Source organism: Aegilops tauschii, chromosome 5, assembly GCF_002575655.3.
Source record: "Aegilops tauschii subsp. strangulata cultivar AL8/78 chromosome 5, Aet v6.0, whole genome shotgun sequence".
NCBI lineage: Eukaryota > Viridiplantae > Streptophyta > Magnoliopsida > Poales > Poaceae > Aegilops > Aegilops tauschii.
In genome coordinates, this window is record NC_053039.3 from 34,297,962 (window position 1) to 34,311,012 (window position 13,051).

Below are 13,051 nucleotides of genomic sequence, written 5' to 3' on the forward strand. Positions count from 1 at the left end.
TTTTGGTCGGTAAAAATTCATTATATAAACTCCCGAAGGTTTTGACCACCGTATCACGCAAATATCTTCTGTTTTTGTTTCGAGCTGTTTCTGTCGCAGATTTAGACCAAGATGTCTTCTCAAGAGTCAGTCGGAGAGAGTTGGGTGTCTCACCCGACACCAGGCCCAGAAGCAAACAGCGATGCTTATCACTTTGGGCCATCAACGGAGGATGAGATGGGGCCGACTTAAAAAGGATAGATGCTATGGAGGAGGATCAAGAAGTTACCTCTCGCTTCCAAGCAGGATTTATGATGGGGGAACTACGGAGCTCAGCCATTCCAAACTCGGTCATCCCTTCCAATGTTAAATTTCTTTCTTATGAAAATATGAAAAAGAGTGTCACTTGTTCTCCAGAAGCTATGCAGCATCCTTGGGTAAAAGGAGCTTTAGCCGTGACGGGCAAGCTTCGCAAGGAAATTATGGACCTCAAGCAACAAGTCAATAAGCTCGAGGAGGAGAATCGTATCCTAAGGGGCATCATCGCCAAGAAGATCACAACACCAACCCTGAAGAAGGAGATATAAGCACATTGGTATGGGCACTCCCCTTGGCAACTGCCAAGCTTGGGGGAGGTGCCCCGGTATCGTATCACCATCACACTCCTATCTTTACCGTTTTATTTAGTTCGATCATTTTAGTAGTATCTTGATCTAGTAGATTCAAGTTTTGATATCAATTAGTTTTGAGTTTTGCTTTGTGATCTCTTTATGTAATCGAGTCCGTGAGCTATCTATAATAAAGATTAGTGTTGAGTCAAGGGCTTTGCTATCTTGCTATGATCTTGAGAAAGTAGAAAGAATAAAAGATTTCATATTGATCTTGTGGATAGTAATGACTTCACACATAGAAAGTATGAGGCATAAAAGTTGTTGAGAGTTGATAAACATAGTTTTGGCATCGTTGCAATTAATAGGAAGTAATAAGGAAAGAGAGGTTTCACATACAAATATATTATCTTGGACCTCTTTTATGATTGTGAGCACTCATTAAGTATGACATGCTAAAAGAGTTGACGTTGGACAAGGAAAACAACGTAATGGTTTATGTTTTCTCACATCTCAGTTAAAGTATATTGTCATTGACCTTCCAAACATGTTGAGCTTGCCTTTCCCCCTCATGCTAGCCAAATTCCTTGCACCAAGTAGAGATACTACTTGTGCTTCCAAATATCCTTAAACCCAGTGTTTGCCATGAGAGTCCACCATACCCACCTATGGATTGAGTAAGATCCTTCAAGTAAGTTGTCATGTTGCAGGCAATAAAAATTGCTATCTAAATATGTATGACTTATTAGTGCAGAGAAAATAAGCTTTATACGATCATGTTGTGGAAGCAATAAAAGCGACGGACTGCATAATAAAGGTCCACATACAAGGGGCAATATAAAGTGACGTTCTTTTGCATTAAGATTTTGTGCATCCAACCCTAAACGCACATGACAACCTCTGCTTCCCTCTGCGAAGGGCCTATCTTTTACCTTATGTTTTTACTTTATGCTTGAGTCAAGGTGATCTTCACCTTTCCCTTTTTCATTTTATCCTTTGGCAAGCTCCTCGTGTTTGAAAGATCATGATATATATATCCAATTGGATGTAAGTTAGCATGGGTTATTATTGTTGACATCACCTAAAGGTGAATACGTTGGGAGGCAACACAATAAGCCCCTATCTTTCTCAGTGTCCGGCTGAAACTCCATAACCACAAGTATTGCGTGAGTGTTAGCAATCGTAGAAGACTACATGAGAGTTGAGTATGTGGACTTGCTGAAAAGCTCTATTCTTGACTCTTTCTGATGTTATGATAAATTGCAATTGCTTCAATGACTGAGATTATAGTTTGTTAGTTCCCAATGAAGTTTCTGAACCATACTTGACATTGTGAATTGATCGTTACTTGAACATAAGAAATTACAAGATGAAATCTATTTACGTTGTTGTTATAAGAATGAACATGATGCCCTCATGTCCGTATTTTATTTTTTTATCGACACCTCTATCTCCAAACATGTGGACATATTTTTCGATATCGGCTTCCGCTTGAGCACAAGCGAGGTCTAAGCTTGGGGGAGTTGATACGTCCATTTTGCATCATGCTTTTATATCAATATTTATTGCATTATGGGCTGTCATTACACATTATATATCAATACTTATGGCTATTCTCTCTTATTTTACAAGGTTTACAATGAAGAGGGGGAATGCCGGCAGCTGGAATTCTGGCTGGAAAAGGAGCAAATATTGGAAACCTATTCTGCACAGCTCCAAAAGTCCTGAAACTCCACGGAACTTATTTTTGGAATTTATAAGAATTACTGAGCGAAAGAAACACCTGAGGGGGCTCACACCCTGGCCAGGAGGGTGGGGGCGCGCCCACCCCTACTGGGCGCGCCCCCTGTCTCCTGGGCCCCCTGGTGGCCCTCCGGTGTCCATCTTCTGCTATATGAAGGCTTTTACCCTGGAAAAAATCGTGGGCAAGCTTACGGGACGAAACTCCGCCGCCACGAGGCGGAACCTTGGCGGAACCAATCTAGGGCTCCGGCAGAGCTGTTCTGCCGGGGAAACTTCCCCCCGGGAGGGGGAAATCATCACCATCGTCATCACCATCGATCCTCTCATCGGGAGGGGGTCATTCTCCATCAACATCTTCACTAGCACCATCTCCTCTCAAAACCCTAGTTCATCTCTTGTATCCAATCTTGTATCAAAACCACAAATTGGTACCTGTGGGTTGCTAGTAGTGTTGATTACTCCTTGTAGTTGATGCTAGTTGGTTTATTTGGTGGAAGATCATATGTTCAGATCCTTAATGCATATTAATACTCCTCTGATCATGAACATGAATATGCTTTGTGAGTAGTTACGTTTGTTCCTCAGGACATGTGTGAAGTCTTGCTATTAGTAGTCATGTGAATTTGGTATTCGTTCGATATTTTGATGGGATGTATGTTGTCTCTCCTCTAGTGGTGTTATGTGAACGTCGACTACATGACACTTCACCATTATTTGGGCCTAGAGGAAGGCATTGGGAAGTAATAAGTAGATGATGGGTTGCTAGAGTGACAAAAGCTTAAACCCTAGTTTATGCGTTGCTTCGTAAGGGGCTGATTTGGATCCACTAGTTTAATGATGTGGTTAGGTTTACCTTAATACTTCTTTTGTAGTTGCGGATGCTTGCAATAGGGGATAATCATAAGTGGGATGCTTGTCCAAGAAAGGGCAGTACCCAAGCACCGGTCCACCCACATATCAAATTATCAAAGTACCGAACGCGAATCATATGAGTGTGATAAAACTAGCTTGACGATAATTCCCGTGTGTCCTCGGGAGCTCCTTTCTCATTATAAGAAATTGTCCAAGCTTATCCTTTGCTACATAAAGGATTGGGCCACCTTGCTGCACTTTATTTACTTTTATTGCTTGTTACTCGTTACAATTTATCTTATCACAAAACTATCTATTACCTACAATTTCAGTGCTTGCAGAGAAAACCTTACTGAAAACCGCTTATCATTTCCTTCTGCTCCTCATTGGGTTCAACACTCTTACTTATCGAAAGGACTACGATAGATCCCCTACACTTGTGAGTCATCAATCTGCTGATCACTATGAGGAACTTGAAAGACGAGAAAACCAAGATCTATCCCTCAACTACGAGGGGAGGTAAGGAATTGCCATCTAGCTCTGCACTTGATTCTCCTTCTGTTTTGAGTAAACTTGCGACACCTAAACCTGCTTCTGCTATTTGTTCTGATATGTTGCATGTTATTGATGATGCCACTTCCGCTATGCATGATACTTATGAAGAAACAACTTCTATGCTTGATAATACTGTGCCACTAGGTGAATTTCTTGATGAACAACTCGCTAGGGCTAGAGAGAATGAAATTATTGAAACTGATAATATTGATGAAAGTGATGATAAAGATTCTCCCCCTAGATATGAATTGCCTGTTGTGCCTGAGGGTTATGTTATGGATGAAGAAACTGCTAGATACTTTCTTGCTTGCAATGATAGAAATGATCTTAAGAAATTATTAGCTAAGCTGAAAGAAAAATCTTTGAATGCTAGAATGAAATATGACCCTGCTTTTGCTACTTCACCTATCTGCATTACCGATAAGGATTATGATTTCTCTGTCGACCCTGAGATAATTACCTTGGTTGAATCTGATCCTTTTTATGGCTATGAATCTAAAATTGATGTGGCACATATTACTAAATTAAATGATATAGCCACCCTATTCACTAATGATGAGAAAACTCGCTACTACTATATCCTTAAATTATTTCTGTTCTCATTAAAGGGTGATGCTAAGACATGGTTTAATTATCTTGATCCTGGTTGTGTGCGTAGTCCCCAGGATATGATTTATTACTTCTGCCTTAAGGGAAATATATAATTTTGTGCAAATTGAAGAAGAGAGTCTCCCACAAGCTTGGGGGAGGCTTCTCCAATTACTTAATACTTTGCCTGATCATCCTCTCAAGAAAAATGAAATCCTTGATATCTTTTATAATAGACTAACCCATGCTTCAACAGACCACTTGGATAGTTGTGCTGGTTGTGTTTTCAGGGAAAGAACAGTTGATCAAGCTGAATTGCTATTGAATAATATGTTGACTAATGAGAATAATTGGACACTTCTTGAACCAACTCCTAAGCCAACTCTGAAGAAAAGAGGTATTCTATTTCTTAGTCCTGAAGATATGCAAGAGGCAAAGAAATCTATGAAAGAAAAAGGTATTAAGGCTGAAGATGTTAAGAATTTGTCGCCTGTTGAAGAAATACATGGTCTTGATAACCCGACACAGGTAGTAAAGGTAAATTCCCTCAATAGATTTGATGAAGGTGATATTCCTCGTTATAAGTCTGCTAGCCAGTGCTTGGATGAGTTTGATAATTTTATTGTTAAACAAGAAAACTTCAATGCTTATGTTGGTAGACAATTGAAACGTAATGCTTACATGATTGAACACTTGAGTGATTATATGTCTAGAGTTAAAGATTGGACACTATTTAGGATTTAAAAAAAATCGACCAATTCCATTCTATGCATACAATCATTTTATTCTTACAATTACAAGAAAACACAATAGTGATGGAAATGTCCTTATTCCTGATTCTACTATCAAACAGTTGCCATATCTAATATCCCACAATTTCTCATTCTACCTATTCTCACTCCAATAGTAAGAAAAATGGAAAGGGAAAATTCTGCCATTGAAATGTCCTTATTCCTGAGTAATATTCAATGGAACGGTGTAATTGCACTACAGTCTCATGGATTCACTATGCCGCTTCAACATCTCATTATCCTGCAGCGATGGAAATGAGCAACAGCAAGGCATATAGATTTTATCAATAAATGGAGAGGAAGCATAATCTCAGATGATACAGGATTTAGTTAAAAAGTACACATATATTTCAGTTACAAAAAGATATTTCAGATGATACAGAAGCATAATCAGCAAGGCATGGACTAAGATTCTGATACAATGCGAATATGCACTATAAGTACACATATATTTCAGTTACAAGAAGTTATTTAGTTAAAAAGTGACAAATAACTGAATGAAACTCAAACCATATATTTCAGTTACAAAAAATATTTCAGCTTAGGAATGTAGTGTATAAATCAGACTAGATAGATAACACTAAGCTTAAATTTTAAATGCAGTTTAAGTACTAGCACCTACCAACTGAATATAGATTTTCCTTAGTGCATTTGCACTAGGAAACTAATCCTAACATATCAACATTTTTATCACCATTATATCCCGTTGTGAATCCAAGGAAATCAACAGTTCTATAAGATATGGCTAGAAAACACTGGACATAACAGAAAGTAGCCACTTCTTTATTGTGTGGAAAATTTCCCAGGATTACTTCACTATGGATTGGATAAAGAATCAATAAGGACAACACCCATGGTATAACTCTCACCTTCTTCTGGGTGAAGAAGAAGGTGGCCACCGGCTCGAAGTACTAGGTGACAGGCATTTCTTCACACATGTTCCAGTGAAAGCCGGGATTTGGCGCCAATTGCCATAGTCGTCATGCTCCTGTCACAAGACAAAAAACGGAACTACCTTAAATCGCTATACGTTTGGTTTTCTTCCTCAAGCATGAACAAACAAAAAAAAAATTGCCTGAAACAGAGTAATTAGCTATATGTTTCTTTCCGCTCCTAAACTGCATAAGGAAATCTTCATCTATTATTTTACTCTATGCTTACTAGCTACAACCTGTTGGATGGAAAAACACCTTCCACCATATGACTGTAGCTTGCCTAAATAACCTCAAAGTAGAAAATGCACGCTCGACACTTGTGGTACAAATTGTAAAATCAATGGTTTTGCCCTTAACCATTACTGTCTCTAAACAACACTTTTTATTCAGTACAAAATCTGTGACCTAATTAGAACTTGTTCCAATTAGTTAACATGAAAGAATCTACACTGAAAAGGCATAATAAAAGAGCTGGACTTCAGTATAGCAAGATTAAATTCCCAGTGGGGAGAGGGTGGGCAGACTGCTCATGTTGCTGACAGGCTAACTTGCACGCGACGCTGGCGGCGCCTATGCATAAGCACGGCCACGACGAGACATCGGCGGCCAAGGAGGCATCGGCGGCGGGATTAAATGCAAAAGAAATGTTTATAAGGTGCTGATAACTCGTTACCAAGCAACCTGATAGCAAATTAATTCTTCTAAGCACCAAGAATAACAAAAAATTAGTACGCTGTCTGGTCCAATTGGTCAAGGCCCAAAATGCAGGTCAAGACCAACTATATCAACACCTATAAGAACCTCTACCGTATGCATGCCTCTTATGCGACCTTACAAGAATTCCTACAAACATTCATAATTCTCTAGTACAGTACATTGAAATTGGTAGCAAACCAAACGATTCATGCACAGAACCAATGCACCAGCTCAAACATTCAATCGCTAGCAACCTAGTACAGCATCAAAGGTTTATTCTTTTCAATTAAGAAAAGGCGGACAACCGATCCATCCAGCCTGCCGGCCGCCGATCTGCGGGAATCCACCATGACCCACCCGAGAAACATGCAAAACCAAGCACCCAGGACTTGAAATAGCCGGGAGTAGGAGGAGATACGAGCGGCACCTCGAGCTCGATGAGGGGCTTGCACTGCAGGAGCGCTGCCGGGGGGCCGAGGAAGGCGCAGTCCGGCTGCGGGCACGAGCAGGGTATCCACGGGCACACGCGCTTGTGCTCCGCCACGCCGTGGTAGGTCCCAGCCGAAGTCCCTGAACACGGGGGCTTGAGGGGGAAGAGGCATGCCAGTGGAGCAGCGCGACGTCCATCCTCACGTCGATCTGCGCCGGCGCCATGGCTTCCTCCGCCACGCGGATTCCCCATCCCCCAACCACCCCCCTCCCCCGTCCGCTAGCGTCACGAACCCTGGCACCAGATCTATCGGGAGAGGCGACCGCGAGCGGAGGGAGGAGGAGGAGGCGCGGAGCGGCGAGATGTGCGGAGAGGCAGAGGAGGACGCGGACTGGGAGGAGCGGCGGCGTGGGAAAGATTTGGTGGGGCGTGGGAGGGAGAGGGACTGGGACGTGCGGATTAGTTGTAGCGTGTGCGGTGCTGCTACCACCGTGTCTATCCGTAGTAGTAGCATGGGCAATATACCCACGCTACGGCTGTCAACTTACTAGTAGCGCGGTATTTATACTCCGTGCTACTACTATGGTCCATCCCGAGGACACGGTGAGAATCAGTTAGTAGTAGCGTGGGAACGGTAGAACCGCGCTACTACTATTCTCTATTAGTAGCCCACTGTTTTTACCCGCGCTGCTACTAAGTAGTAGTAGCGTGGGGCTCTTACCTCTCGCTGCTGCTAAGATTCTGTGTATAAGGTTTTCCCTAGTAGTGTAGTGCCACCCCTAGTTGATTTTGGAGTATTGACGACAAACCTGGTTGAGGGACTAATGTGTTTGTGAGAATTGCAGGATAACACAGCTAGTAGTCCCTCATTGATTCGGTTTACCTACCGGAGATGACCCCTAAAAATGTGTGAAGACATTGAAGACAATGGTGGTATGTGAAGCTATTCACAACGAAGAGTATGACTCGAGAAGACATTCACGTGAAGACTATGGAGTGCGAAGACATAGCTGTTTCGTAGTTTCCTTTTCTTCTTTGTTGAGTCATAGGAACCACCGTACTGTTAAGTGGGGTCCAAGTGAATAAAGTCAGAGTGACTGAAGTGATGCTCAACCAAATCCTATGTCTTCGAGCGAAGACTATGAGAGAAAATCTTATCTAGAGCTGGATGAGTCAGCTTTACTTGTAGCCCAAGTCAAGTTGCTGCGTGTGTTTGAAATCTGACCGTTGGAACACGTGTCAGTTCGTTAGTGACCCAGGGTCATTTCGGACAAATGAGGTCGGGTTGCCATGTGGCTATATATAGCCCACCCCCTACACCATAAATTGGTGGCTGCTCGGAGTTAGTGCACGGCTTTTGTCGTTTGAGAGCAACCCACCTCCGAAGCATTTGAGAGAGATCCTTGCGAGGATAAAGACCAACACCTAGAGCCCAAAGAGTGTTTGGCATCACTGAAGTCTTTCTGTCCGCGTGATCTGAAGACTTGTTACACTTGAGGACTGTGAATCCTCCAGCCGGTTAGGCATCGCGTTCTGAGCATCCAAGAGTCATTGTGGATTGCCGGTCAACGAAGTTTGTGAAGTTTTGGAAGTCTACCTTGAAGACTTAGTAGAGTGATTGGGCGGGGACTAGGTGTCCTTAGCTCAAGGGGAATAAGGTGAAGACACGGTCTTCTGAGTTAAATCTCAGCCTCCCTAACCAGACGTACAGTTGTCACAGCAACTGGAACTGGTCCAACAAATCTCTGTCCTCTCCAAGCTACTGGTTCTATCTCTTCCTTCTCTTTACTTATAGTTTGTCTTCGTGAAGTCATTGCATGTTTGCTTTATCTGTTTGACTTCACAGGGTTACTACTTGTTCTGATTGGCTGCATACTATCTTCCATCCTGATCCATACTGCCTAGCTGCCATTAGTCTTCGTGATTTCACTTCATTGTATACTTGACTATGGCTTGCCTAGTGTAGTCTACCTTCCACTGCATGTCAATAGGTTCATTTCTATTGTTTATCTTCGAAAGTCCCATGTTTTGAAGACTTTCATAAAAATCGCCTATTCACCCCCCTCTAGTCGATAACTAGCACTTTCAATTGGTATCAGAGCAAGGTACTCCCTTGTTCTGTGTGATTCGGTTTAACCACCTGGAGTTTTAGCTATGTCGATTGCAGGGATAATCAAAGTCTCCGTTGCGTGCCCTGTCTTCGATGGCACTGATTACCCCTACTGGAAGAATAAGATGTGCATGCATCTTGAAGCCATTGATGTCGATCTATGGTATGTCGTCAAGAACGGCGTTCCCAAGACTGGTGAAGGTGTTACCCCTGCTGATGTCAAGAAGTTCGTTCAACTGGATTCTACTGCCAAGAACATCATCTGTGGTCATCTGACCAAAGGACAGTATGGCCGTGTGAGTGCTCTGGAAACGTCGAAGCTAGTCTGGGACTGGCTCTCCAAGGTCAACGAAGGCGTCTCAACCCAGAGAGATCAAAGGATTAGTGTCCTTCGCAACCTCTTCAACCGCTTCAAGAGAATCGACAATGAGAATGTCCAGCTCACGTTTGATTGCCTCACTGACATCACAAATGAGCTTCATGCCCTGGGCGCCACTGAGATCACCAAGCATGAAATCGTCAAGACACTCCTGAGATCACTTGACAGCTCGTTTGACACCCTAGCCCTGATGATTCAAGAACGCCCTGACTTCAAGACACTCGATCCGTCTGACATACTTGAGAGGCTCAACACACATGAGTTTTAGCTATCTGAGAAAAGAGATATCTATGGTCCCAACTATGGCCGAACTCGCTCTTTGAAGGCAAAGGATGTTTCCTCATCCGAGGAAGAATCTGACTGTAGTTCTGGTGATCCTGAAGACATTGGAAAGGAGCTTGCTATGCTTGTGAAGAAGTTCCAGAAATTCACTAAGAAGAAAGGCTTCAGAAAATCTTCACGATCCAGCTCAAGAAATGATGAAGCTTCTACTCATGACCACAAGAAGAGAACATGCCACAAGTGCAAGAAATCTGGTCACTACATCTCTGAGTGTCCGCAGTGGGATAACGAAAACAACAAGAAGAAGAGCAAGGAATATGATTCTGATGACAAGAAGAAGAAGAAATCCTCAAAGTCTTCTTCCAAGTCTTAATCAAAGTCTTCATCACACAAGAAGAGCTCATCTGGCAAGGCTCATGCTTTTGTTGGCAAGGAAATGGATTCAGAGGAGGAGTCTGCTTCTGAGGAGGCGGAGGTGGAGTCTGAGGAGGAGTCCGACTCTGGCGTTGCAAGTCTGGCTCTAGCTACAGCCTACGTTGCCAAGTCCATCTTCAACACTGAAGATAATGGCTCCGTCACCAACGCTGATGCTAATGACAAGGACGACTCCGCTACCACCTACTGCTTCATGGCACGCGGTGCCAAGGTAAACTCACGCGATGCTTACTTTCAAACATCAAGTGAAGATGACTCTGATTGTGAATCCAAACCCAGCTACAAAACACTTGCTAAAATTGCAACTGAACAACAGAAAGCTATGGAACATATTCAAAAACTGTTAGACAAAAGCGATGACCTGTTGGACGCGGAAATGACCCGATCTCAGTCCTTAATTGAAGACATAAAAAATATTCATGTTAAGTATGAGGAACTTGAAAGTCGTCATGAAACGCTCTCAACAACTCATGAAAAGCTTTCCTATGATTATCTTCAAAGGAAGCAAGAACTTGAGAAATTGAGAGCAGTTCATGAAGATCTTCAAAAAGAAAACGAGTTACTTCGCGCTCAATAGATCAGTCCCGCTTAGGAAGGATTTGAACCACCATGTCTAAAATGCCTTGAGCGTGATAACTCTACTTCTGTTGCTGAATGTTCTACTGCTGCTACTGTTGCAATATCTTCAACTGTTGATGTGGTAACTAACCCCTCTGATGAGGATGCCACTGCTATTGCTGATGAAAATGCTAGGTTGAAGACATTGCTTGAGACAGGGATGTACAAGAGTCTCAAAGGGCATCAGACACTATGTGATGTCCTGAAAAAGCAGATTCTGAACCGAAACCCTAGGAAAGAGGGTGTTGGGTTCGAGAGGAAAATGAATGTTGATGGTTCTTACTGGAAACCTGAGCAGTACCCCAAAACTACATGGGTTGCTGCAAAGGGACCTTCAGTGGACCCATCCACCTTATCTGGCTTCACTTGTGCTAACCTAATTGTCATTGATGAATCATTTGATGCAAACTATAAACTGTTTAAGAATCAGACTGGTGAAGTGTTTGCCAGATATATTGGTACTAACTGCAGGAATGGACCGCCTATGAAGAAGATCTGGGTACCCAAAAGTTGTCTTGAGAATCTTCCTGTGAATGTCATCATGACACCACAAGGGAAGAAGACAAACTCCAGACCAAAGGCTTCATATGGTCCAAAGGCTTCATACAGACAGAGGACTCACCTGAGTCACCCTAACGCCAATGTTTTGCAGGGAAATTATACTCAGATGTATGAATATGAGCGTGTTTCTTCAAACCGCTATGTTCATAAAACTAAGAACTTTGCTGCTTATTCATATGAGTATTATTCTACTCTTGCAAGGCTATTTTCTAGGGCCCCAAAGACGAAGTTCTCAAATGCTGCACTTAGGCTCATTGCTTCGAAGCCACCCCTCAAAATGTGGGTGGTTAAGAAGACTATTGCTGGGGACCTAAAACATCTTGTAGGGCGCAAGTTAAAATGCCCAAATGGACTTACTATGTATTTTGTTTCTGAATCGCTTGCCAATCATCCTATCTGTCCTAACCTTGACCTGAGCTTTGATAATACTCTTGTCCGTCAAATGTTTATGCTTCACAATACTCTTGGTGAAGCCAATCCCCCTAACTGTACTATAAGGTATGACACCAAAGTCTTTAGAATGGATTATGGACAGTGGATGCACTAACCACATGACTGGTGATCGAAGTCTTCTCATGGACTCAACCTTACGTCCATGTGGCAAGAGACACATCACATTTGTTGACACTGGTAAAAGCAAGGTATTGGGTCTAGGTAGAGTTGCAATCTCAAAGGATCAGCATATGGATAAAGTGATGCTTGTTGAATCCCTTGGTTTCAACTTAATCTCTGTCTCAATGCTTTGTGACTTGAACATGATTGTGATATTTGGGAAATATCGTTGCCTTGTTCTAATGGAATCTGACAAGTCTCTAGTCTTTGAAGGGTATCGGAAAGATGATTTGTACATGGTAGATTTCTCAGCAGGACCATAGCTTGCCGTATGTCTTCTAGAAAAAGCTTCAGAGTGCTGGCTCTGGCATCGGAGGCTAGGGCATGCTGGCATGAGGAACCTGTACACTCTCGCGAAGAAGAAACACGTCGTAGGCATCGAGGGCGTCAAGTTCAAGAAAGATCATCTATTTGGTGCCTGCGAAGCTGGAAAGATGACAAGGGCCAAGCATCCCTCGAAGACAATCATGACGACATCTCAACCCTTCGAGCTGCTACACATGGACTTATTTGGCCCTACTCACTACTCTACTCTTACTACCACTGCTTGTCTCTATGGCTTCGTCATTGTTGATGATTATTCAAGATACACATGGGTGCATATAATCCTCTACAAGACTGAAGTGCAGGATGTCTTCAGACGCTTCGCCAACCGTGCCATGAATAACTATGGCGGCAAGATCAAGCATATCATAAGTGACAACGGCACAGAGTCCAAGAACACCGGCCTCGACCTTTACCTGGATACATTGGGAATCACTCATGAGTTTTCAGCTCCGTACACACCTCAGCAGAATGGCATCATGGAGCGCAAGAACAGAACACTCATTGAGATGGCTCGGACGATGCTTGATGAATACAAGACTCCAAGAAAGTT

General features: G+C 42.7%; 1 long non-coding RNA gene across 1 annotated transcript; it reads right to left on the bottom strand.

Moving 5' to 3' along the window:
* Window positions 1–5,064: 5,064 nt before the first annotated feature.
* Window positions 5,065–7,563, bottom strand: LOC109753955 (uncharacterized). Its single transcript, XR_012183986.1, has 3 exons — window positions 7,175–7,563; window positions 5,986–6,104; window positions 5,065–5,357 (listed from the first exon to the last, which is right to left on the bottom strand). It is a non-coding gene; the product is annotated as an uncharacterized lncRNA (long non-coding RNA).
* Window positions 7,564–13,051: the final 5,488 nt, after the last annotated feature.